Source organism: Nansenia antarctica (assembly GCF_963989245.1).
Source record: "Nansenia antarctica genome assembly, chromosome: 17".
In the NCBI taxonomy this organism is placed as follows: Eukaryota; Metazoa; Chordata; class Actinopteri; order Argentiniformes; family Microstomatidae; genus Nansenia; species Nansenia antarctica.
In genome coordinates this window covers 7,645,285-7,673,200 of record NC_137687.1, presented here as the reverse complement: position 1 = coordinate 7,673,200, position 27,916 = coordinate 7,645,285, and the positions used below count along the sequence as shown (strand labels likewise).

The 27,916-nt window shown below is 43.2% G+C and overlaps 1 pseudogene across 1 annotated transcript in view; it reads left to right on the top strand.

Annotated features, from left to right (window-relative positions):
* Positions 1–27,916, top strand: part of LOC308172845 (calsyntenin-2-like) — a 205,208-nt pseudogene that overhangs the window by 45,455 nt on the left and 131,837 nt on the right. Inside the window, exons 2-4 of the transcript in view lie at positions 6,205–6,400; positions 20,028–20,236; positions 23,483–23,632. The product of the transcript in view is annotated as a calsyntenin-2-like (transcript). The remainder of the gene's footprint in view (positions 1–6,204; positions 6,401–20,027; positions 20,237–23,482; positions 23,633–27,916) is intronic.

Here is a 27,916-nt window from a genome sequence, read left to right as displayed (position 1 = left end):
GTGAGTTGTGTTACCCCTTTAGTCCCACAACTCTGAAAATATACTGTACACTTTTTAAAAGTATACGTATCACCAATTTAACTCCAAACGGAGGTCCACGGACGCGATGTGGCACTTTATAATATAAGTCGCAGCGGCTGTGGCGCAGGAGGTAGAGCCGGCGTCTAATGATCGCAAGGTCGGCAGATCCGCGGTCTGAACCCCGGCTGGCCACATGTCACGGTGTCCTCGGGCAAGACACTGAATCCCAAATTGCTCCCAATGAGCGGGGCCGGCGCCTTGCATGGTAGCTTGCCACCATCGGTGTGTGAATGGGTGAATGAGAGGCCATTGTAAATAAGGCGCTATATACTGTAAGTCAGTCCATTTACCATTTTATTTGACAATTTATAATACAAGTATAGGCAGTTAGTTACCAATCTCATACATGTGTGATAAAGAGATCCAGACTCTGGATGTAAGTAAACATTAAGCGTTTGAGCCACATAAATATAATTGTACATGAAATCCTATGCAAAGTATGAAAGTGTGATATTGAATGAATTAATAAATTTTATTATCAGATCTTAGACCTTATTTCCTCTGTGTGTTTACGACATTAGCCTATGTGTGTCTGATTGATGATCAAGGCACAAGATCCACACGCTGGGACAAATTCGACAAATTCCCCCAGCCGTTTCATCCGAATCCCCCACACTAGTCTCTCTACACAAAAAAGTCTGATTTAAGAACCACTTTGGGTGCTTCTTTGTTTTTCCTCTGACAGTGCAATGTCATTAACTCAGAGAGAGGAGCTGTTATGTAATTAAGGATGAGTAGAAGGGGAGGTGCAAGGTCGAGCAAATCATGTAGCCCCCGTGCTTGCATGTATTTTATAATTAAAATCCCCCTCCACCACACACACACACACACACACACACACACACACACACACACACTCCACTCCCCTGGTCTCTCCAGCTCCAGAACATACAGGCTTGATTAGTATTCATTCTTATCTACGACAAGGACAGCTTTCTGGTGTATTTTCTTCTCTCCTCGCCTGACTCATTTTCATGAAGAGCATAATTACAGCTTTTTCAATTTTTCTTTGGAGTTGATCTCAGCCCTGCAGCTGAGAGGGCTGGGGGTCGAGTGTGTGTGAGAGTATAATATGGGTGAAAGGATCTCAACAGAGAGGGATTTCAACAGCAAAAAGGGGGTGTGTGGACAAAGGCAGTATAGGGGAGAGAGGTGGGGGGCTTTAGAGGAAGGAATACAAGAGGTAATGACATGCAAAAGTTGAGTTGAATAAAGCACCTCTCTGATGCTTCATGATCACAAAACACACTGATACACACAGTGTTATTGCTGTTATTAATGTTGTTATAAGCTTCTGATCTACCAGTAATGCCATTATAAGGGCCTGTGTGTGTGTGTGTGTGTGTGTGTGTGTGTGCGTGCGTGCGTGCGTGCGTGCGTGCGTGTGTGTGTGCGTGCGTGCGTGCGTGCGTGCGTGTACGTGAGAGTGTGTGTCTGTCTGAGCTTTGGTCACTCTCCAACAGAAAGATCAGAGCTTGCCGTAGGCTAAAATTCCCTTTTTCATCTCTTCCCCCCTCCCCCCCCCTCCCACCCCTCTCCTCCGTTCCTCTCCACTCTCATCACCGCCTCTGTTCTCTGACTGATATCTCTACCTCCACATATCACACACTTAACGGCTGGCAAATGGTTTGTGTGTGTGTGTGTGTGTGTGTGTGGGGGGGGGGGGGCGGGGTGGGGGGGTGGTTTATTCTCATCAGAGATGCTCTGTGAGCTCTGATAATGACTGCCCTGACATGGCCCTCAGGCTACACAAACACAGGCCTCTGTGCCAGTAATGCAGCACTGCCGCTACTGATAATGAGCAGTGTTTCCCCCTAGATATTGTTTTTATATGGAATGAACATAATGGGCCCTGGGCACCGAGGACTCCAATACTGCAACATTACAATCATCCGTTTTACTAGACATCACCAGACAATAACGGTTTAAGTCATTTGCAGGGTCATTCCGTGTCAAATCAACAAGTCATGACACCGAGAATCTCCGAGAGTGTTTTGAAATGGTTCCTATAGTTATAAAGAGATAAGATAGAGGCTAAGTATTCCTGCATCATTATTGTTTCCCACCGATGAAATCGGAGAGAGAGGGGACTATGATTCGGTCTCAGTCTGTCCATTCGTATGTCACACACCACTGAGATAATTATGATGAAACTTGGGTGAATGATGGGTCTTGTAACACTACAGGTGACTTTTCGAATGCTACGAATGCAGTTGTAGGCGTGTAGTCTAATGCAGTAAAGGCATCTTAAATCAATAGAGTTAGTATGAAAGTAGCCTAATAGCAGCCAGATATTTGTCGTCTTTGGTCACAGGAAGTGATTACACCAAGAGAAGCCCTCCCTTTGTGCAACTCGTGACGTTAGAATTATAAGGTTCTATCTACATTTTTGTCAAAATTGAGTTTTTTACATAATCTGATCCATTAGGTGTTTATTAATGCCTGTGTGGTGTTATTTTTTAAAATGTTTACATTTTTTAGTTAGTAATTAATAAAATACAAAGGTTCCATCTCACAAAACATAATGGAATGTAAAAACGTTGACGCTCAATATCTCTGAACTACCCTAAACGGAGATAGAACCTTATAATTCTAAGCTCACGAACTGGGACACAGCACTGTAAAACAGAGACAGCCAGAGTGTCTTCATACAAAGTTTATAGATAAACGTCTCGCTTCATTCTTAATTTCATTGCTGTTTTATCGAGGGCCACTACATCATTAGTAGGGGACAACATGTTTACTGTACGCTTGTTTAGATGTTGTTTCATCCTTGAGAAATACGCTAATAGACTGTACCTAAATTGACAATTTGTCATTTTGTGGGATTATATAATATTCAATAGAATGATTCTGACATGAAGAAGAATACAATACAATGGTCAAAAGTCGCCCATGATTCCATAGTATGAAGAAACAAAACTCAAAGCAGCAGCATCATATTGCTCGTCAGCCTCTTCTAAAGGAGAGATTTGGAGGGTTCATGGGTGACATTTGACCATTGTTTAGGATTCCTCATGTCTTAATCATTACCAGATAGGACTTTGGTACAGGAAAACTGTATTTCTACAAAATAATGTAGAAGCTTGTCTTATCTGTTTCTACAAACTACAAACACAATCTCAGAACGATCTGATATGGTGGGTGTCGAAGTCTTCTTTTGTCCGTCCCTTGACATGGAATGACCCATCAGGTAGGTATCAACGTGGCCACGTCTCCTTGGAGATCGACTGCACCAGGGTATTAGCAGTCATAAATCTACCTCATAAAAGGCTAATGTGACACGGAGACACATATTTAGCAAACAATTTAGCTTCGCAATTAGAGTGGCGAGTTCCGCACATCTCTGCCAAGTTCCAGCCACCCAACATCTGTTCCTGCACTGCTGCCGCGGGGCGGACGGTCCAAACCTAATCTCTCGCTGAGTGAGCCTTTGGGATCATATCAGACCTGGATCATAGCAGCCAGGAGATGGGATAAGAAAGCAGCCACTTGCCATTCAATTGTTCATTTATCTCTGAAAAGAGGGAGGTCCGCCGTGACGGTCAACTCTGCTCACCTTGACCCCTTCCCCACCCCCCTCTACGGCAGAGAAAATACGGAATAATACGGAAATACTATCAGCCTGCCTGCCGTCCAATCACAGAGACGTGAAATATGAACATTTCAGTCAGGACACATAACGTTGTCTTAATAAGATGAATGAAAACGGTAATACATTAGGTTTGGCGTAATTTACGCCAGATGTCTCCGCTCTGATATAGCTCCCGGGCCTGAAGCCCCGTAAACAACATTAAATGAAATACAACATTAAATACAATATTATATGGAGCCCATCAAGTTTTCAAACCCCCCCGTAGGTAAGTAAAAACACAGAGTGAACTTGCAGGTAGAAGCTGAGGATGAGATGGATCGGACGATCAAAATCTAACTTGCTGGGGCGCTTAGGTGGCGTAGTGGACTAAAGGCCGGTTTAGGCTTCTGCGTCGAATTTACGTGCGGCTACGCCGTAGACTACGCGAGGGCTCTCCAAGTTTATAGTTCGACGTTGGTCCGCGCTGCAATTACACCGTCACATCGCTAGGTGGCAGTGTGTTTTCAGCCCCTGTGCTGTGCCTCTTCCGGTTAGGAACTCAACGGAGCTCAAAGTTCAAAGCGGCATAATAGCGATCTTTTTGTTGTTATGTTTGTTGTATATAAAAGTTCTATGATGCATTGAAATGACATTAAACTAAGATAATACGATGGTTAGCATAATTTTTCAAATCGTTATTAATAAGTAATTACAGAAAAGGTGAATGACATTTCTGTCATGACTTCCGCATTTTGGGCGATGAGAGAGTCGGAATCTTGTCTGAATCATGTTCTACCAAGCGGACCAATCACAGAGCTTACGGTTACGTGCGCTCTGACACGTGGTTAGATTTTTTGAGAGGAGCACGTCAAGGCTACGCACGGTCATGCGGGACTACGTAAGCTTACGCGTAGCCTACGGCGTCGACTTTACGCAGAAGCCTAAACCGGCCTTAAGCGTTGACCACGTAACCGCAGGGTCCCCGGTTCGATTCCGGCCGGGGACATATCCTGCATGTCATCCCTCCTCTCTCTCACCCACCCATCCTCATCCTAATCTCTACTATATATCTGTCAATAAAAATGAAAAATATGAGTGGGACTGCCCCACTCAGATTTTTTTTTTACTTCTAAATTAAATCTAACTTGCTTAGCCAGTGGCGAAAACCCTTCTTAAGCATGGTGGAGGGTTGCAGAACTCGGCTCTTTTAAACCTTCGTCCCATGAACATGTGATGTGTTTTGCTTTATTTCATAGGCCTATGTGGATTCAGCTGTCTGTCTTTTGGCGGGCCAGCTTCCCTTCTCCAAGTGCCCTGCCTGAACATACGTCAAATTCATATTGTCATATTCGCTTTAATGGGGAACTTCTTTTGGGTGGCTATGAGTATTCAATTTATTATTTTTACCAGAGCAATGCGTTTTAAAATGTGCAGTGAATTCTTTTATGGTAGCATGGCATTCTTATGAAACCTCACATACTGTTATGACTGTTACCTCTTATCTCTATCCTCGTCACACACCATTTGCTTGCCGACCATTTATGATTATTTTTCCACACATAGGGCACCACACTTCTTCGCATTGTAGGTAGCCCATTTAATTTGGAGAAGTCATTGTTCGAGTAATACAAAGGGGAAAGTGGAGCACTCTCCCTCTCCCCTCTCTCCATCACGGACACATTGTCATCTCGACACTCTTACTGAGGAGGGGGAGATGGGATTATGACAGGACGGGATGAAAGGGAAATAAAGGGAATGCAGGAGAAAATAAAGTTGCTCTTATCAGAAGTCGCCAGAAGCGATGCGCACACAAAGCCCCGCCAGAATCCAATTTAGTCTTTCCTGTTAGTTTAAGTGATATCAGCGCAATTAGCCGTCACAGGTCAGAGTATGTGCCTTACGCTAAGTGATTTCCCCAAATCCCTTGGTAAATTACAAGCGAGTGTACTCACTTCTGAAGCATTCGTCTCTCCCCAACCACTTCTGAAGCACTCCCCAACTCCCAAAATGGACTCTCGCTTTGTCCGATTTGGATTTTCTCCCTCTCTCGCAAATAAGGGTGACTTTGAGAGGTAGTTGGTCTCCAGGCTTTATTAACTCAATTGTTGATTGTTATAATGTGCCGGAGTGACAATGCAGTGAGTTAGCCACATGGAGGATTGTGGGCGGGTTCGTCCTTGGGTGTCTTCAGGAGAGCGATTAGGGAGTGAATGAGTGAATTGTTGGAGCTGTGCTCCAGAGAGGGTTGACATTGACCTATTAAGCTCCGCTATGGGTTGTAGTTGTTATTGTTGTTGTTCTTTTCAGTTTTTTTCCTATCGAAATTAAACCTTAACAATCCTGGGGAATTAGAAATACCACAGGTGCTTAAACATCAAGACATCAAATCCTGGATGTTGCTGGATTGTTTGCATCAGCCCAAAATGTTTAAATAGATGTCTCAGATGATTCAGAATAGACTTTCATATTTTTCTCATTGACAGACACTTACACTCCCTCCTACCCCCCCGCCCCCCTTCTTAATCCCCTTCTCCTCCTTGTGCTACCAGGTGAGATCTGTGCGTTTAAGATCCATGGACTGGAGGCTCCATTCGAGGCGGTAGTACTGAACGGGACGTCGGGTGAGGGCCAGTTGAGGGCCAAGGGCCTGGTGAACTGTGAGCTGCAGAAAGAGTACAGCTTCATCATCCAGGCCTACGACTGTGGGGCTGGACCTGGAGGCATCGCCGGGAAGAAGTCCCACAAGTGAGTGTCTGTGTGTGTGTGTGTGTGTGTGTGTGTGTGTGTGTGTGCGTGTGTGTGTGTGTGTGTGTGTGTGTGTGTGCGTGCGTGTGTGTGTGTGTGTGTGTGTGTGTGTGTGTGCGTGTGTTCCAGGTCTCATAAAGGTACAAAGCATTTTGTGGCGGATTAAGGCGAAGAAATGTTCTTCGGGGAAGTATAAATCCATTTTTAGAAGGGATGCCCATTTTGACTTTGGGAGTGAATTTCTCTAAATCAGTGTCAGAGTCAGTAAGTAAGTCCACGGCCAAATCCGTCAGCTCTTATGCTTCCAAATAATTCAGCATTCAAAACAAAGCTTTGGATGTTTCTTTGTGCAAGATCCACAGACAAGTCGGTTGCACATTCCACGTGTCTCTGTTTTTCTTCTGTGTGCGTCTGCCCAACTGACACCGTCTCTTTGCGGCCAGGAATGTGGGCTGGAGTGCACCATAGGCTCAATGGATGTATAGGAGACCAATGCATGATTGTAGTTCATCAACAGACCCGATGTCCCATGTAATGTCTCCTTCGACCAGGTGCGCCTCAAATAAACATGATTTTTCCTCTTTGTGTGAGCTGTAGACCCTGGCCTCTCCATAATGACATTGTGTGATGTCATTCTACTCGCTGCATTGGCTGCCAGCCGGGGTGGATTAGTGAACGAGCCCAGGGATTAGTTGAATGAGTCCAAGAAACTGAAACAGAAGCTCTGTGTGAAGTCGTCGCTGTTATAAACTTTGCATTTCTTCATATTCATAGTCAAAGGGATTAATCATTCATGGCGATAACAGAGCCGCAGTTAGTCGCTACTGAAAAACGGAAGGAATAGACATTCACTTTGAAGAAGATGTCACAAGACAGAAGCCATCATGATACCTTTGAAGCGGGTGTTTATCCCCTCAGTTTATCTATCAGATGTTTGACGGGCTGAGTACTCCATGGCAATATGGGCCCATGCAAAACAACAGCACTAGAAGCTCTGTCTAAGGCTTCCCCCCCCCCACACACACATGAACTGCTTATGTGGCACTTCTGCTCATTAGGCCCCTGATCTGTCTGAATGGGGCCCCTCAATCATATCATAACTGGAACAAGTGAGATTCCTTACATGAAAATAAACATAAAAAGTGTTTATATTTATATATTGCAGATGGAATAAAAAATAAATCAAGAAAGAGACACCTGTGGGGGGGGGGGGGGTCGGGGGGGCGTTTACGTGTCCGTGCCCAGGGGCCCATTGTCCTATAATCTGCCTATGACTGCCAGCTGTTCTTTCCAAACTTCCAGACTCCTGCCTCACCTTGGCTGGTGGTGACACTGGCTAAGTAGGCTCCTTTCTGTGTTTTTTTGGCATAGTTTTGCAGAGTCCAAAGTGTCAGAGCCCAAGGTGATACATGTTATTCCTGCTACCATATTTATTTGATTATATAGAACATAAAACGTATGTTTAAAATAAAACGTAATTTTACATATTATGTCATTTGACATATTCTCATATTATTTTAGGATACTTTATTTAATTAAGTACTTTAAATAGCACTGGTATGGATACTTTGGGCACCTAATTTGGGCACCTCTTCTAGGATGTTTTGATATCACCTAAGGAATAACTGTGCAGATTTTCATGCTTTAGTCTGCCACATAATCTTCTTTTTTTTTCTCACTAAGGCATCAGACTATGTGTGGCAGTCTGGAAGAATCCATTGTATGTCGATGTCACACATTGTTAGCATATGGAAAGTTTGGTTGATTCTGATACTTTAATCACTTAACGTTATCATGGTGAATATACTGTATATCTAATAAAAGGAAAAGGTAAATGGTTCATTTTCAAGGGTTTGTGACCGTTGCCCTAGCAACATTTATAGCTAGCCAGCAATCTGTCCATGCTGAATAAAAGATACGTAGCCAGGTTGGAGCCGATGTGACCCAAAGGTGTGATGTCGGGGCGTGTAAGTGACGTAGCACACAAAGGCGCATGCCATATCATTGCAGGGTCCCTGGTTCGATTCTGTCCATCCTGCATGTCATCCCCCCTCTCTCTCACCCATCCTTCCTGTCAATCTCTGCTGTCTCTATCCCAATAGAGCAGAAATGCCCTAAAAACATATACTGTATATATATTTTTTGAGTTGGGAAAGAACAGCTGGCAGTCTTTGTTTAATATTTAAAGTTAAGATTGAACTATTGTTGAGTACCGGTAATACAACTGCTGATGAGTGTGGAATCTGGAATCAGGAATCTGGACACAATGAGGGACAATATATCACAAACCATCTTCCAGAAATCAGCAACTGCAGGGCGCTTCCATACCATATGGGAAAAGGTGCCAACCGTATGTTGTGCGTACTGAGTACAGTTAGGTGAAGGTATGTTTTTATGTAACAAATATGGAGTAAAATATGTCCTTTGTATAAAATTGAAATGGATGACCTTTCCACACTCTGTCAATGTGTAGAGGTTTTAAAGAAGCCTTGACCAGGATGGAGTAAAGTGCTGAGACCTGACCATCTGAGTGCAATGTAAAATGGATGCGTGTCTAGTGAACTATTCCAGGGTACTCCATAAGTGCGCAGTGCTGTGCGTAATTGAAGAAAAAGGAAGTAACCGGTCAATTAAAATGTCTCTGAATGTTTTGGAATGAGCAGAGACCCTCAGCCCCAAACTGAGAATAAATGATGGAACAGAATTTCAATTTCAATTTATAATGATAGAAATATTACAATATATTACATCTTGTAACCTATGGGAATGGACAGTATTTTTTTTCTTCTATAGGGCGCCAAGATAGAGCTTGAGTCTCCCCCCCCCAATATATATTTGGAAGAAAGCGAATGTAATTTTTTTCCAGGAGCGGGAGGGAGAGGGAGCATGGAACTGAAAAAAAGTATTTGTTTATTATTTATTCATTTTAATAACGAGAGGGGAGAAGTATTCCTCCTTTACATCAGATTCTACCTCCTTCAGCACATTCTTATAATTACATGACACTGTGTTTGAGATCGAGGGGTGGATTGGGAAACCTAGATATCTAATATTCTGGACCACTGGGATGTTTAGTCGAATATCTAGCTGTCTAGCTGAGGCATTCAGTGGCAGTAGTGTAGATTTTCCCCAGTTAATTTTATACCCCGAAATTTGGCTAAAGATTATTCAAGATATTTAGGAGGTGGGGAAGCGACTGAGGGACATTCTGAATAAAAAGAAGGATATCACACAGTTTCAAGAGATAGGGCAAACAGCAGAGGAGAGAGAGGGCAACCCTGGTGAGAGCTGCAAGATACTGGGAATTGTTTATTGCAGTGGTCTAACCCTGGTGACTTGCCTTCATTCATACTTAAAAGAGCTTTCTGGAGTTCAGACAGAGGAATAGGATCATCTAAATCGAGGGAGTCATCCCAGCAAAGCTGGGGGAGATGTAAGGGGTTCATAAATGTACTACAGGCATGCTCATTATAATCTATCTCAGAGGTATATAGAGCCGAGTAGAATGCCCAGAAGTTATTGTTGACCTCTACTGGATCAGTCCACAAAATGCCTGTGGAAGATTTAATTGAGGAGATGTTTGTCAGTTGTTCGTTGGTTTTAAGATGCTAATAAATGGCACGGCTGTGCACTGCGAAAGTAATAATGTTGTCTAGTTCATTAATGAGGAAGTCAGCTCTATGTCTGAGTAAATGGTTAAGATCTTTAATTGAAACTTCTCTCTTAAGAACTAGCTCAGGGGTGACCTGCCGTGTCATGCTAATCTCCAGTTCAGCAATTTTTCTTTTCCAAATCTTGAATATGTTTCGATCTGGATGTGTGTAGATTAGAGGCAAAACCAATTGTTTTATCCCTAATGAACCCCTTCACCACATCCCGTTTTATTCGTTTTATGTTTCCATCGAGGACCACTTTGGAAATAAGTGTTTTAAATAATGCTTTCAAGTGCTATCCTCTGGACATTACTTAGTGTCATGATGCGTAAATGATTCTATTGTAAATTCCTAATAAAAATCAAATCAAATCAAATCAAATCCCACAGAATACTGGGATTGTGCACAGATGGTTTGTTAATTACAATAAACTAATCTAGTTCATTCATTTCCTTTAGGAATGATTCATTCTGCAGAAGGGTGGAATTGAAACGCCAGCAGCATGGAGTCTTTTTAGGCCCCAAGGAAATCACTACTCTGACCTGTGGTCGGAGAGAGACGTCTACCACAGCGCAGAGCGTCACTAGCCCATTTCCTTAGTGCAGAGGACGCCGGGTGTTGCTCTCTCCCCTCGGTAACCCCAGTTCTGTCCAACATGTGTAGCCAGACAGCATTAAAGTCACCCCCTATTATTAAACCAGAATCACAGTTCAAACATGATGTTAGTTAGGTAGTCATAAAAGCCTCTATCCAAATAATTTGGTGCATATACTGAAACAAAAGCCAGTTTCTTATCATTACTATCGTTTTTATATAGCTAACTCTGTCCTCAGAATCCTTCCCAGATCCCAAATCTGTAAACTGAAAGCTGCGATTGGCAACGATCTCTACTCCTCTGGGTTTTTCTGGGGCATTTGAGAAGGAGACAATGACATGGTGCAATGTATTCTGTCTGTCTGACTGTTTTTTGTTATTTTCTTGTATCTGTGTAAAGCGACCTTGGGTCCGCTGAAAGGTGCTATATACATTTAAGTTATTATTATTATTATTATTATTATTATTAGTGCTCCTTTCCATTAAATTGACTCAGATCTTCTTCGATTTTAGTAACTTAGATATGCACTTTAAAAACTCTATTAGGCCTACGCACTTTAAAAACGCCATTATCCAATTCAATAGAATGGGAAAGTGAGTACAAACTTTTGCCTGGTACTATATATATATATATATATATATATATATATATATATATATATATATATATAATATATAAGTATTTTGGCTCTCAAAGGTCCCGTTTCCTTACCTGGAGCTGGCCCTTGGTTCATTCCCGTAGTGTGAGACCTGTCTACGCAACCATGACAACACAGCCAATAAACTCTTTTAAAGAGTCAGACTGATAAAAAACGATTTGCCACAGTGAAGCAGGGCCTCCACTGAAATTGCTTTCACTACGGCCCTTATGACTGTGCCTTTTCTACTCACTGTGTGTCTCTTCTCACTCTCACACTGCTCACCCCTCTCACCTCCCTCAGTAGGGAGTTTCTAGATAGAAATCTTCTCCTCTCTCTCTCTACACACACACACAAACCTAGAATTATACTAGCAGGGCTGTGTGAGTTTGAGAGTGTGGGTGAATGTGTAAGTTCAACGGTGGTGTGTGTGTGTGTGTGTGTGTGTGTGTGTGTGTGTGCGTGCGTGCGTGCGTGCGTGCGTGCGTGCGTGCGTGCGTGCGTGCGTGTGTGCGTGCGTGCGTGTGTGTGTGCGTGCGTGTGTTTGTGTGCATTTCTGTGTGTGTGTGTGTGTGTGTGTGTGTGTGTGCGTGCGTGTTGATACCTGAGTGTGTTGAAGTTTCAATGCATTATCATGCACAGTCAAGTACGTAAATAACCACAATCGCCATCTAGGACTCATCTACTCTACTGAAGAAACCCCAGTGAGCCAGTGATGCAGGCTGTGTGGGAGCACGCAAGGACAGTCTCAGTTTTAATAGCCTGCCCTCCTCTGGCATGTCTCAGAGGAGCCAGTCTGGCCTGTTCTGAGTTCTGAGTAAAGAAAGTCTGCCTCTCTCAGATTCAGAGGAGAAAAGAGTCCCTGCCGAAGGCTCAGCCCAAATTACACATGACACATCAGCCCCGCAGAAGAAGAGCAGTCAAGTAAATTACCCGCTAAAGAGGACAGGCCACAGGATCAGGGATGACACAGGGACCGCCAAGCTCTCGCTTAGATTCTCTTTATCTTCCTCTCTCGTTATAACTGTCTTTCTTTTTTCTCTCCTTTCCTCTTCTTCTTTTTTTTTCTCATTGCTGTTTTTGATTTCTTAATCATTTCCATTTCCCTGGCTCTCCTGTCTCTCTCCTGGGCCCCTTTCCCTTCTTGTATCACAATGGTTTCAGAATTGTGCTTTATAATGTTTCGACTTGTACGAACTGGTGGTTAAAAGGTAATTATTCTTCCATATTTAACAATGTATACAATGTATAACTGGGGTCTGAGAAAGGCGCTATATAAATCTAAGATATTATTATTATTATTATTATTATTTCTAAGTACAAGTATAGTAGATACATTATACTTGTTGTAGGCCTACAAATAGAGGGTTGTATCTAAGAAAACAGAGAAGTCTTTATAGTCTTTTTGTTCATTCCTCTCTCCATAGTCTGACAATGTCTTTACTGTGTGTCTTATACCAGAAGATGTTCTACCTTTTTTCACATCAACCTGGCTGAAAACCAAGAACAGCCTTTTATCTGGTACCTTGGCTTTGGTACTGGCCTTTAATTATCTTTTTTTCTTTTTTACATTTTAATGCTTTTCCTTGGGAATGGTGACTTTTTTGCACTGAGCAAAACCTGATGTCATGCCAATTTAGCCTGCCATTTTTGGAGCCTGTAGCGCCCCCTATAGGTTCATGACATGAAATGAAGTAAGGTCAGCCTCAACATTTTATATCTGATTTGGAGTGTGTAATGCAAAAGAAAACCTTGAGAAACCTGAAGCCTATTGGAACAATGTGCTTTGGACTGACGAAACCAAAATTGAACTTTTTGGCCACAACCAAAAGAGGTATATTTGGAGAAAAAAGGGTGACGCATTTGTAGAGAAGAACACCTTGCCAACTGTTAAGCATGGAGGTGGATCCATTATGCTTTGCGGTTGTGTAGCAGCTGGGGGCACAGGCAATATTGTGCGAGTGGAAGGAAGAATGGATTCCACCAAATATCAAGACATTCTAGACTGAGGCTAATGTTCGAAGGTCAGTCTAGAAATTGAAGTTGAAGAGAGGTTGGGTATTCCAGCAAGACAATGACCCGAAGCATACCTCAAAATCAACCATGAAGTACCTCCAAGAAAGACGGATGAAGGTTTTGGAATGGCCATCACAGTCCCCAGACTTTAATATTATTGACAATCTGTGGAGAGATCTCAAACATGCCGTGCATGCAAGAAGGCCGAATAATATTTCTGAGCTGTTCTGGGGAAAAATTCCCAAAACAAGAATTGAAAGACTGAATTGTAGCTGGCTACAGGAAGCATTTGCAAGCTGTTATAGTTGCCCAAGGAGGAGTTACAAGTACTAGCTGACAAGGTTCCCAAACTTTTGCATAAGGCCTTTTTCCCTGTGATGAAATGTGTCATGTTTAACTTTGTACCATTTAGACTAGGTTAGGTTTGCTTCTTTTCACTTGGATATTAATGGTAAAAGGCATTTTGACTAGGGCGGAGGGTGCACTGCCCACATTTTTGCACCCCACTGTAGGCCTACATATGAGATTTGTGCAGTTGTCCCCTCAGGGTCATGGCCTCTATTGGAGTGATGCTTTTTTTTGCTTTTTGTGCTGTATGACTATATGTATGTAGGGTAGAAGAGGGCTTATTGCTAGTGACTACTGCTGAGTCATACCACTGGATTGTCCCATTGAACAATGCAGAAATCTGTAGGCTATACTCTGACTCAGCTCTGCCGTCACAACATAATACAGGTTTTACTGAGAATTCCAGGGAGTAGTAGGCTATATAGCAGCTTTCTAAAATGGGATTCCTTTCCAACAGTGTGAAATTAAATGTGACACATTCTAGTCTTTTGGTCCGCATAACGGCAACCAATCAAAATGTTCAGACTTTTTGAAACACGGAACTACCACCACTAAACCAAACTAGTCAAGTCAAAGGTGGTGAAAGTGGGAACAAGTCGGCAACCAATGGATTCGGTGAGTAATCCCCACTACTCGCCAATAACTAGATAGTAGTGGGTGGGTAAGATGGCGCCCTGCGTGGCCGCTGTGTTTCGCGTTCCTTACAAACATTTCAGCTTTTTGCTTATTTTATTGTTATTTTGTGTTATTTTACCCTCTAAGGTAGCTAGCTATCTTAGTTATGACAGAGAGACACGATTGCACATGAGATGACCACTTACCCCAAACTGGAATTTTTCCCTGTACTATTGCTACCTTATCGTGTACTATGCCTATTATGTTTTGTCACTTATGTCTTGTGCTACTGACACTTTTTTTCTCTTGAATTATGCTTGATTTATTATGCCCTATATCTTGTGTTGCAATGCAATGTCAGGATCCGCAGCCTAAAGGCCAATGCACACGGCCCCGATTTTGTCACACCGCCAAATTCGATTCCATTGTTTTGAGACAATGCACACGGCGTGGGATGCGATATTATCGCACGACAACATTCGATTTTCCATTCACACCAATTGAAATAATTCAAAGAATTGAGAATCGAATGTTGTCTTAAACTTAAAACTTTACTCATCGATTACTCACCGAGTCCATTGCATTGCAATTATTTTGTCGGTTGCCGACTTATTCCTGCTTTCACCAGCTGCTGTCACATTTATTTGAGAAACTCCACAGTTGATAATATCGATCATACCTCCTATACTGTAGGGTATACATTTGTTAGTGATAAGCAATGTTGTCTAATTCCACCCAGCCTAATCGTAGATCAAGGTCATTCAGTTAGCATAGTGATCAAGGACCACAGCCACCCCAGCCATACCCTGTTCTCTCTGTTACCATCTGGCACATGGTACTGGTATCCAGACCATAAGACTGCCTAACTGTGGGTGCTTAGGTGGCGTAGCGGGTTAAGCGCTGACCATGTTACCGCAGGGTCCCCGGTTCGATTCCGGCCGGTACAATGTGCCAGATGGTAACAGAGAGAACAGGGTATGGCTGGGGTGGCTGTGGTCCTTGATCACTATGCTGACTGAATGACCTTGATCTACGATTAGGCTGGGTTCGATTCCGGCCGGGGACATATCCTGCATGTCATCCCTCCTCTCTCTCTCACCCATCCTTCCTGTCTAAATCTTCACTGTATCTGTCAATAAAATGAAAAAAATATGCCCCACAAAAAAAGGCAAAAAGTTAGGCTAACTGTATATGATATGTAAACTTTGATTTGATTTAATTTGATTTAAGATATACAGGAAACCCTTAGGGTTAGGGATGAGTGGGCCAATTGATATTTCTGCATCTCTCTTGCTGAGTGACGGTGATGTCACCTCCCTCAGCTCACCCTGCCCTCCCTCCCATCCAGATCCAGCTGTCAGAGATTTATTACAAGCAGGCCTGGGTGTTAAAGTGCTCGGGGGGGTTGTTGAGGTGATATAATGTATGTAATCTGGGGTAAGTGTTTCCGCCTCTGTGTCTAGTCTAGGACGTTAACCCATGACCCCTTTGGGTGGCCCACAGCCCAGAGTGACACAACGGCTAATCTGGACATAACACCCTTCCCCCTTCCCCATCCCCCCTGCCCTGTTCTTCCCTGTGCATGGTGGTGCAGTGGTTATTAAACTTGTCACTTGTGATTCTGAGAGGGCAGTATGTATGTTCCTCATCTCTCTCTCCCAGAGATTTGAAAGCGGTAATTACTTGCCGGATGGCAACACCCATGTTATTTTATTTAACCAGATAGGTCAATTGAGGACCGATTCTCATTTGCAATGATGACCTGGCAAAGAGGCAAAACAGAGGCCAATCTGAACAACACAGTAGCCTATATACAATATAAAACATGAGTACAAAAACAACAAAGGTCAATTGAAAAACATCCTAACAAATACAACATTACAATATATACAGTATATAAAACAGGATATAAAAACAGCAGGGACCAGGGGGAGGTTATTATACAGTTTTTCTCTATCGCTTTAACACATTTTCTCAAAGCATAGCTCATTTTCTCTTAACTCTTAACACAAATCCAAAAACTCTCACACAAATCCCTAAACTCCACAAATCTCTTGCAAAAGCAAACACTGCATTCAAAATAATGTTATGTCTTCTCAAAAATGAAATGTTGTCGTCAAATGACAAACACACACCATCAAAAGAATAGACACTTGTAACAACCAATTGAACACTGATGTGCACATTGAAAACACTATGATCAGCGGAAAACAGTACTATGATAAAATTATCAGTAGGCCTTATTACTGTTATGTTTTCATACTCAAATATAAAACACACAAATACAACAATAGAACGTTTTTCTTTTTATTCTGAAATACTGTACACATCTCAGCAATGGCAGTTGGATTTGTAAAGTGTTCTCAATAGAAAAAAGAAAATAAGCCTTCTGCATTATACTCTACACAAAGGCCACAAGACCTTGTCGACATCCCAGGCAATGTTCTCCCTGGCCAAGCAGAGGGGAAAGTGTCGCCTGGCATGACGAATCCAGCCCTGATATACTTCAGATATATTTCAACACAGGAGAGCTCACTGTGGCCCTTTTATTGCTAAAGCTATATGATGATGATGATGATGATGATGATGATGGCTAATTCAAATGCAATAGATGTTTGCCCATAATGAGGAGTGTGATTGTGTGATTGGTGGTTTGAGTTTAGCAGTCTGAATGGTAGCGTTTTCCATGTGAACACACAAAAGAGATTTTATCAAGGAAGTATGTGCCAAATGAGTATTGTATTATGTAGAGTAAAACAATTGTGTTTAGTGTTTTGTTAACTGTGTGGTTTAGAGCTGCAAAATGAGTGATAAGCATGAAATGTGTTTGCCATTGTGAAGAATTGGTGTGAGATAAAAGACACCAGTTCCAGGTTTTGGTCGTTGTGTTTGAGGTTCCGATGTTAGTGTTAAAGCGATAGAGAAAAACTGTAAAAACAGATGCAGTGATCAGAGAGTATATCTAGTAATGATATAAACATATCATGATGATCTAAAAAATAATACTGGATACTAACCCTAACCCATACAATTATTACAAGGCATTATTACTTCATGGGACAAAGTTACAGTCTAACCTCAATGATAGATGATAGATAGAGAGAGGAGGAGAGAGAGAAAGACAGAGAGAAAGAGAGATGACCACAGGTCATTCAGCCAATACTACTCAACTCACGATGAGAACCTCACAACAGGACAAAGAGAACAAGCTATCCCCTGACCTCTGATTTTAGGAGCTGTTTGCAAGGAGACCCGACCAGAATTCATCCCCTCACTTCTATACTGATGACAACACATCACCGACACCTCTCAAAACATCCCACAGAGCATACATCAATTAAAATTGTCTCCTTGAGGGAAGGGCTGTCGATATAGGGGTGCCGAATAGCTCCCCCTTCAGGCCACCCCATGGACACAGCAAAGGAAAAAGTCACACAGAGTGTACAAAAACAAAAGGATGCTATATCTCCCCAGGATAGCGTTGAGCGGCCAGTGATGGCATTACACTTCCAGTCCAGTGTGTGGTTAGAATCCTGGTGACAACGGTTACCGACTGTGCTTGTTCAGACATGACCCATATCGCAGAGAGGACGTGACGTTAGAATTATAAGGTTCTAACTCCATTTTTGTCAAAATTGAGTTTTTTACATTATCTGATCCATTAGGTGTTTATTAATGTCTGTGTGGTGTTATTTTTTAAATGGTGACATTTTTTAGTTAGTAATTAATCAAATACAAAGGTTCCATCTCATAAAACATAATGGAATGTAAAAACATTGACGCTCAATATCTCTGAACTGCCCTAAACGGAGATAGAGCCTTATAATTCTAAGCTCACATGGAGGCATCGTCCTTGATAAGCAAATGTCCCCTAGGAGACAACTTTCTGCAAACAAGCTACATCGACACAGGCAAATCACATACACATGGTCAAATATAGCTGCAGTGACACAGGGTCACCACTGGTATGTCTGAAGAGACTGCAACATAATTGAATGTCTGTGCAGTTTATACAAACAGCATAACCAACACGAAGATGAACTTAACACATGAAAACGTGCGTAACCAATCACTACTGTAATTTAAAATGTGTAATATGTGTAAAAATCTGTAATATGTTTAACAACATAATATGCCCCATGTGTGGTCTAAAGCCCCTTAATAAAAACCTCTGGGATACCCTGAAAAGTGATATGCATGGCAGTGTTGATACACCTCCTACTGTCGATAATCTTGAGTTACCAAATGCAATATGCATATTTAATAGACTGAAGGTACTTACACCCCTTCTGTGTTACTTCAAAGGCCACTGTTCCAGCTTTGAGTAACATCATCATGGTCAGTTGGTTCCCTCGTTGTCTTTTTGGGTTGGCCCTCCCTATTCCAGATCACTGCTGATCGGCTTTGTGCTTCGACAGGGATCAGAGGAATAATGGCCTTAGGCTGGGCTTGGCACTGTTAGGCTGGGATTGGCCAACTGTTCACACTCCCTGGCGCTGGGGAGCAGGCATCTGTTTCAGCCAGATGTGATGTACCACACACACACACACACACACACACACACACACACACACCCGGCAACAACAACAACAACAACACACACACACACACACGCACACTCAATCCCCAGTGGTGTAGAACATGTGTGACTCCCGCTGCCTCCCCCGTGGAGAGGGGGAGTCGTGAGAAGGAGGGGGGTGATGTTTATGAGAGACAGATAAATATGACAGAACAAGCCGCAGTGAGGGATTTACTACCCACCCCCACACTCCCCTTCATCTGCTAGCGGTTGTGTTAGCGGTTGTGTTACCGCCGCTGTTAGTATTAGCATGACTGCTAGCACGTCACCATTAATAGCCCAGCACAGCCCTGATTTCCAACAACTGAGTGTTTCTGTGTGTGTGTGTGTGTGTGTGTGTGCGTGTGCGTGTGTGTGCGCGTGCGTGTGCGTGCGTGTGTGTGTGTGTGTGTGTATGTGTGTGTTTGTGGTGTGTGTGTGTGTGTGTGTGTGTGTGTGTGTGTGTGTGTGTGTGCGTGTGCGTGTGCGTGCGTGTGCAGTGTGTGTGTGCGTGCGTGTGCGTATGCATTTATATACAGTATGTCTGCGTTTTGTGACAGAGAGAGATAAGATGGTGTGAAAATCCATTCTGGACGTACCCAGTTTCCCGCTCTGTCTCTCTTTGTTGGCCAAGTGGAATCTCTTGCCTAGCAGATGTTCGCGAGGAGCTTAGATCTCACTTAATGTGGATAATTCTAGTGTCATTATGATTAAGTTGAGTTTTATTCACATGTTTTTTGTCCTCAGCCCAACTTTATTTCCGAGGCTCAGCAAGAAGCTCTCATCATTGATAAATAAATAAATCGATTGATTTCAGTCACTGATCACACTCAATCAGTCACTCCTCCCTCAGACTCCTGCACTGGCACAGGGAGTTATTGATTAACACATTATTCTATTTTTTAAATAATTAGATTATCGGATTTCATTAAATTAACCACAATTTAATTCAAAAGGTTAATATAATGAATAGTTTAGTAAATGATGAATGGAAATATGTATAGAAATGTCATATACATAACATTGGGTTAACTATAGCAACCAGAGAGTTATTGATTGGAACTAAGTGGGTCCTGTCCCCTCAGTCAAAGCCTAAACATGCCTGAGCCAACCCCCCAACCCCACTCTTCTTCATCCCTCTCCACTCTATTCAGGTCAGTGATTTCTCTCTTCCCCTGACCTCTGTGTCCCTCTGCTGTCCCCAGGGCGGTGGTGCACATCCAGGTGAACGACGTGAACGAGTTTGCGCCCGTGTTCCGGGAGGCACAGTACCATGAAGCCGTGACAGAAGGGAAGATCTACGACAGCATTTTACAAGTGGAGGCCTCGGACCAGGACTGCTCCCCGCAGTACAGCCAGATCTGCAACTACCAGATCACCACCGCCGACACACCCTTCGCCATCGACCGCAATGGTCAGTAAAACTCAACCTCAGCGACCACCGTATTGTTATTATGGAATCCCTTTTGGTATAGGAGGAGAACGTCACAGCTCCAGATATCAGAGACAAGGTCAGGCAATGGTTGGTGTTGACTCCCTTAGGCTTCAGATGCACTGCCTGCTGCCCATAGTCTTTTGGACTGTCTGGGCTGTGACTGGCACTTGGCATGCTCGATTATAGCCTAATGCAGAGTGAGTGATGCACAGGGCCTGGCCAGAGTGCTCTCTTTCTCTCTGAGAGGGCTCATGCCATCATTAACCACAGAGCACAGGCCTGAGTGGGTTGTTAAACATGAGAGCACCTCAGAGAGTGAGAGAGAGAGCATTGCACAGTTTTCATCACAGAGCTCTGATGTAATAGAAGGAGAGGGGGGAATTGGTGCTTCTATCATGCAGAAAGGCATCTGCGATATTTTGCACGGTAGTGTGTGTGCGTGTGTGCTTGATTTCATGTCTCATAACTTATAACTGTTAAATAATGTATTATTCTCTTATAGCTCAAAAGGTCCAGCACCCTAAGGGTACTTTCAATGCAGAATATCTAAATCCTGGGACAGTTGAAATTGAAATTCACGCTTTCTAAAAATGTTCTAGGGGGTTAGAAATGCAGATTGACCCTTAAAGCCCAATGCACACAGCGTGCGATTTCTGTTGCACGACAACATTCCATTGTTGTCATGAATGGAATCGAATTTTCGCCGTGCGATTAAAATCGGGGCCGTGTGCATTGGGATGCGATTTTCTCATAGACTTCCATTCAAACTTCAAAATGGAATGTTGACGTGCAACAGAAATCGCACGCTGTGTGCATTGGGCTTAAGTTCTGAACAATCTATTGGCTGGCCCGGTTCGTTTTCCTTTCTCCACTGCCCACCGAGCCGTACCGGGCCATAGTACCCGTGCCGTTTTTAGTTCCAGTTCGAGAGGGGTAGCGAAAGGTAGCGAAAGGTAACAGATTTCGCTCTCGGAAAATGTCACTTACTGTTTCTGTAATAACTTATTAATAAAGATTTGAAAAATTATGATAATCTAACCATCTTATTATCTTAGTTTAATGTCATTTCAATGCATCATAGAGCTTTTATTTACAACAAGCATAACAAAAAAATTGCAATTATGGCGATGTGCTGTGTCTATGCTGTTCCTCAGTCCAGAGCGCTTCAACATCCCCCTTCTAAAACTGCCATCCCCCCTTTTCATCCCTTATTATAATCATTTTATCAATGAACATGTTATTACTGTTATTTCAACATTCAAGCCTCTTTCACACATAGTTCCCTGTAACTTCAATGGAATCCCAAGCTGTGCCGTCCAGGCATTTTCGCTCCAATGAGCGTCAAGCACAGCCTTTCCGTAGAAATACATCGCTCCCTGTCTAACGTTATACATCTAACGTAACGTTACATGTTTTAAGGCTGATCTGTGCATGATAGTGCTGCATTTTGACATAATTCTTATCGCATTTCCCCCCGTTGTGCTGTGCCGTTCCATAATCCAGCGCTTCATCATCCCCCTTCTAAAACTGCCATCACCCCTTTCCATCCCTTGCGTCATTTTATCAATGAACGTGGTATTACATATTTACATATAACATATTTGTTGTTATTTATGGAAGTGTCCGGTTGCTGGAGGAACCAGGACGCCGGCTACACTGCACAGTTTAGCCCGAAATAGAGAGAGTGCATTATCCCGCTAACAGAATACAGTTCCAGTAATAACACTTTTATCTCTATATTGTAATCATTCTCTTCATCTGTTTTTAAATGTTGATCTATTTATATCGATCTATTCTTGCCAATTCCTTATTACCAGTGGAAAGGGGGAAGGCTAAAACATTTTGAATGGAATAGATAGGTAGTTTGGTCCCATGAAAGTACTTAATAAAATGTGTCCTATGCGGTACTCGGTTTGTATTCAAACATGTTGTTATGGCCTGGGGTGTTGAGTGCACTCACCGATTTTCACCTTTCTGTCTCTGCTGGTTGCCTTTTCGCAGAAACACACAAGCCAGATATCAGAGCAGTTTATTATGCTTTTCTTTCATAACTCCCCCAAAAACGTTCCCAGGCGTATGATTCAAGTTCAAATGGGTCTACACAACTGCCCAAAGAGCACCTTTATGTCCTTAACTAGCCGTTTCTTTTTTTACCCAAATGTCAGATCTGTATAGCCCTCAGGTCTTGCCCTATTCTAATCCTTGTTATAACTCAACATCAACAGTTGACAACAACATCAAAATCAAACTGTTTAATGAGCAGTTGAGGACCGCTAAATGGCATTTAACATTCTCTCCAGCCTCCTGCCCACATACAACATGCCTCGGGCATCCAGCCCCCGTTAGAAAGGGCTCTGTTGTCATCAGCCTCAAGTCTACCCTTATCAAATATTAACCAGCACATTAGGACTACACAAGTTCCCCTTATGCACTCCATCCAGCATGAGCAAAGCACTGAGAATACTTGTTAATGCATTAAATACCAATGTCAGAGGAAACACACAGTCATATATTATCCATTGTGGCCATGTCTCCGCTCTTGACTTACTGTATAAAGCGACACTATGAATCTACTTTTTTCTTCTTCTGCTTCTCATTGTGATGATGTGTCTGGCTGGTGCATCTTCCATTCCTCTTTCCATGTCTCTAACCCCATTCTTTCTCTCAATCCTTCATTCACTCCCATCCATCCATCCATCGTCACTCTCTTTCTCTTTCTCTCCCAACCACTTTTCACCTCTTATTATCACCTGCACTCCTTACTCCACGCTCACTGTGTTGTGGTGTGTGTTAACTAGGGCTAGTGTGTGTGCATCTCTTCTCATTTCTGTCCCTCTTCACTTATTTCTTGTTCTTTCTCTTACTATTTTGTTTCCTCCCCTTTACCCCCCCCTGCCTCTCTCTCTTTCTTTCTCCCTCTGTGTGTGTGTGTGTGTGTGTATGTGTGTGTGTGTGTGTGTGTGTGTGTGTGTATGTATGTATACTGTATATGTTACGGTACATGTGGGAATACGGTACATGTGGGAAAACTAGGGTTAGGGTTAGGTGCTAGGGTGGATAGATAGATAGATAGATAGATAGATAGATCGATAGATGGAGGAGAAAGGAGCATCATCCCTCCTGACACATATATCCCTATCATGCTGTAGAGTGTTTAATGTTTTTGAACAGTTTGCGTCCTCCTTTATTGACCTCTCCCCCCTTCGTCAATCTCTCCTCTCTCAGGTAACATAAGGAACACAGAGAAGCTGAGCTATGATAAGCAACAGCAGTATGAGATCCAGGTCACAGCGTTTGACTGCGGCCAGAAAAGGGCTACGCAAAGCGTGGCCGTGAGCATCGAAGTTAAACCTGTCTGCAAACCAGGCTGGCAAGGTGAGCATGAATGACTGAACTATTCTGTGTGTGTGTGTGTGTGTGTGTGTGTGTGTGTGTGTTTGTGTGTGTGTGTGTGTTTGTGTGTGTGTGTGTGTGTGTGTGTGTGTGTGTGTGTGTGTGTGTGTGTGTGTGTGTGTGTGTGTGTGCGTGCGTGCGTGCGTGCGTGCGTGCGTGCGTGCGTGCGTGCGTGCGTGCGTGCGTGCGTGCGTGCGTGCGTGCGTGCGTGCGTGTGTCTGTGTCTGCAGTGGTTCCTCAACTGGTCTGGCTTCGGGACCCACATTTTCCCATGGTAATATAGTCGCGACCCAGTTTTTAAGAATTCGAACCAAGGTAATTTATTTCTCCAAAATGGGCTAGTAAACACTTACACAATGTTATCATTGCTTTTTTTTTATTTATTTTTTACATAGAGCACATTACTCTAGCAATAGCAAACTGATCCTGATTATTAAATTGATGATTATGAACATCACAACTGCGTGCTGCTGATCCTGGTGAATATGAATGAAATGAACATCATAACTATCTGTATTTACACACACAATATGGTAATCTTAGTCGTAGTAGTAGCCCTACTAAGCGGGCTGTCACTCAACAGGCATTTGGGGAAGCTAATAAGATAATTGAGGGTGTGCTTTACTTCTGATAAGAGTTTCAATGTCTCTGGTGATGGCAGACAGAGCTACTCTCAGAGTCTGGTGATGGTAGACAGAGCTACTCTCAGAGTCTGGTGATGGTAGACAGAGCTACTCTCAGAGTCTGGTGATAGTAGACGGAGCTACTCTCAGAGTCTGGTGATGGTAGACAGAGCTACTCTCAGAGTCTGGGGTGATGGTAGACAGAGCTACTCTCAGAGTCTGGTGATGGTCGACAGAGGAGCTACTCTCAGAGTCTGGGTGATGGCAGACAGAGCTACTCTCAGAGTCTGGTGATGGCAGACAGAGCTACTCTCAGAGTCTGGTGATGGCAGACAGAGGAGCTACTCTCAGAGTCTGGTGATGGTAGACAGAGCTACTCTCAGAGTCTGGTGATGGCAGACAGAGCTACTCTCAGAGTCTGGTGATGGCAGACAGAGCTACTCTCAGAGTCTGGTGATGGCAGACAGAGCTACTCTCAGAGTCTGGGGTGATGGCAGACAGAGCTACTCTCAGAGTCTGGTGATGGTAGACGGAGCTACTCTCAGAGTCTGGTGATGGCAGACGGAGCTACTCTCAGAGTCTGGGGTGATGGCAGACAGAGCTACTCTCAGAGTCTGGGGTGATGGCAGACAGAGCTACTCTCAGAGTCTGGTGATGGCAGACGGAGCTACTCTCAGAGTCTGGTGATGGTAGACAGAGCTACTCTCAGAGTCTGGTGATGGCAGACAGAGCTACTCTCAGAGTCTGGGTGATGGTAGACAGAGCTACTCTCAGAGTCTGGTGATGGTAGACAGAGCTACTCTCAGAGTCTGGTGATAGTAGACAGAGCTACTCTCAGAGTCTGGTGATGGTAGACAGAGCTACTCTCAGAGTCTGGTGATGGCAGACGGAGCTACTCTCAGAGTCTGGGTGATGGTAGACAGAGCTACTCTCAGAGTCTGGTGATGGCAGACGGAGCTACTCTCAGAGTCTGGGGTGATGGCAGACAGAGCTACTCTCAGAGTCTGGTGATGGTAGACAGAGCTACTCTCAGATCATGCTTCAGTGTCCAACCTGTTCTTCTGCTTTGAGTTGAGCTGGACCAAAGTTGAGAAGCCACTTTCGCCACAGACACAATGTGACGCTTTCCATGTCGATTCCGAAAGGGGTCACGTATCCAGTGATCACCTCCGTGTTTCTCCGGGAAGTAGTGGTGAAACCGAGCTTTGTATTTTAGTGAGATGCGCCATGAGAATTATTTTCAGGTCAGTTTTTATGCCCTTGCATAGACATGTTGAATGTTTTGAGGTGCTCGAACACATCAGCAAGATACACAACCTCGTGCAAGTCAGATTTCGTCATCAAACAGTTCAGTATAAGGTATAAAGTTATTCTCTGAAAGGAAGGCTGCGATTTCTGTTCGTAAAAGCGTGCCACCTTTCCCCCTCGATAGCCAGCGAACGTCCGAGTGATACAACACCTATACACCTACCTAACACCTATACAGGTGCAACTCAAAAAAAATATATATCGTGCAAAAGTTCATTTATTTCAGTAATTCAACTTAAAGGGTTAAACTTAGATATTATATAGACTCATTACATGCAAAGCAAGATATTTAAAGCCTTTATTTGTTATACATTTGATGATTATGGCTTACAGCTTATGAAAACCCCAAATTAAATATCTCAGAAATGTTTAATATTACATGAAATCAATAAGAAAATGAAATGTCAGCCCTCTGAAAAGTATAATCATGCATATGTACAATGCAATGAGTCTATATTTAACCCTTTAAGTTGAATTACTGAAATGAATGAACTTTTGCACGATATTCTAATTTTTTGAGTTGCATCTGTACATGCTCTAACAGCCATACACTATACATGCTATAACAGCCATACACTTGGGGGTTTCAGTCCATTTCTATCGTCAATGTACATAAATTCATATGTGACAGCAGCTGGTGTTTTTAAAAATGTTTTACATACTCTGGAACAACTTTGCGCATCGCCATATTTAGCTACTGCTCAAATGGCATAAGTGACAGGCTAAGTTCATGTTGCCATGGCAACGGCTAGCCTACGTCTTTCACGCACGTCTCTCAAAAAATAAACGTTGAACACTAAAACAACCTTTTCCAAAACAAGTTTATATATATATATTATTATTATTTTTTTACCACACACTCTGGAGAACCCATTCAGAACGAGTCCGCGACCCACTTGGGTTAAGACCCACCAGTTGGGAAACACCGGCATAACAGGGTGATATTAACCACTGTCCCCCGCTCACTGCTAATCCTGTCTTTGAAGCCAGTTTGCTGTTCTGTATTTAGAAAATGAGGATTTTAGACAGACCTACTGTAGGAAGAAACTCACCCTTCACTCGTCGCCTCAACCCCAAGGAGATATTGTGGACCCCGACCCACACACACCCCACACACACACACATACACACATCCGAACTGTGGTAGAATGAGTTAGGGGAAGAGTGACACTTTCCCATCGGAGTGTCTCTGTTCCTCTGTGATTCCTCTGTCACTCCACATCTCTCTCCAGACACACCACTTTTGTTTTCTATTACAGCTGCTGCTTTCACTCCTCTCCCCGTTCCCCGTCTCTATCTCTCTGGAGTTTTTCTCTAGTGTGTCAGTGTGTGTGCATGTGCGTGTGTCTGTGTGTGTGTGTAGGCTACGTGTGTACGTGTCGTGGCATACCCTCTCACTATGACCAGGGGGAATTTGCACACACGAACTAGAGAGACGAGGAGACAGTAGGTTTCTTTTATCAATCTATCATATTTATTGCTACTCGAAGACGGCACTGCCGTAGGGTCCAACTTAGACTGATGAACAATGAATAAGGAATAACCAAGGTGCCCTCCACCGGAAGGACACACCCGCTCGGCGTTTACCCTAGGGGAGGAGGTAAAAGAGCCCAAAGTGAACACCCAATTCACTGCTAGGTGCTGCGTGCTACTACAGTTAGAGATGACAGGCTCACCTAACAGAATAACACCTTTTTCAGGATTTGGAGAAACACACACACACACACACACACACCTCCTTTTATATTCACGAAAATAAAACTTACGCCCTGCCGTGTGCTTTCTGCTTTTCGAAAAGGAAAACATAGCAATAGCTTCCTATTTAAGCCAACTCATATCACTGTTAACTCTGCTGTTGTATGTGTGTGTGTGTGTGTGTGTGTGTGTGTGTATACAGCAGCGCCCTGTCTAGTTGCGAGGGGTTCACCCGGGGCGCTGGGTCGGGTTCTGGCGCCACAGTGTGTACGTGTGTGTGTGTTTCCATGTGTACATGTAAGTATGTGTGTTTAAGTGAGAGAAGAAGATCTCTCTTACCTCTGTGTGATGTATTTCAGTGTGTGTACGTGTAGTACGTGGGTGTGCCTGTCCATCTCTTCCAAAAATCCACCTGAATAAGCTTGAATGTCATTTTGTTGGGGCACCATGCACATCATTATCATTCTGGACCTGTCCTTAGTAATGACACATGTCCTGTCTCTCTCTGTACATCACTGATAGATGGTACTGTCACCACAGGCCAGAGTGACAGATGCATATTAATGGAAAAATCTCATCTGCATATTTCTCCATAACCCCTTTTGTTTATTCTCATCCTTTGTTGCCGTGGCTGTTCTGA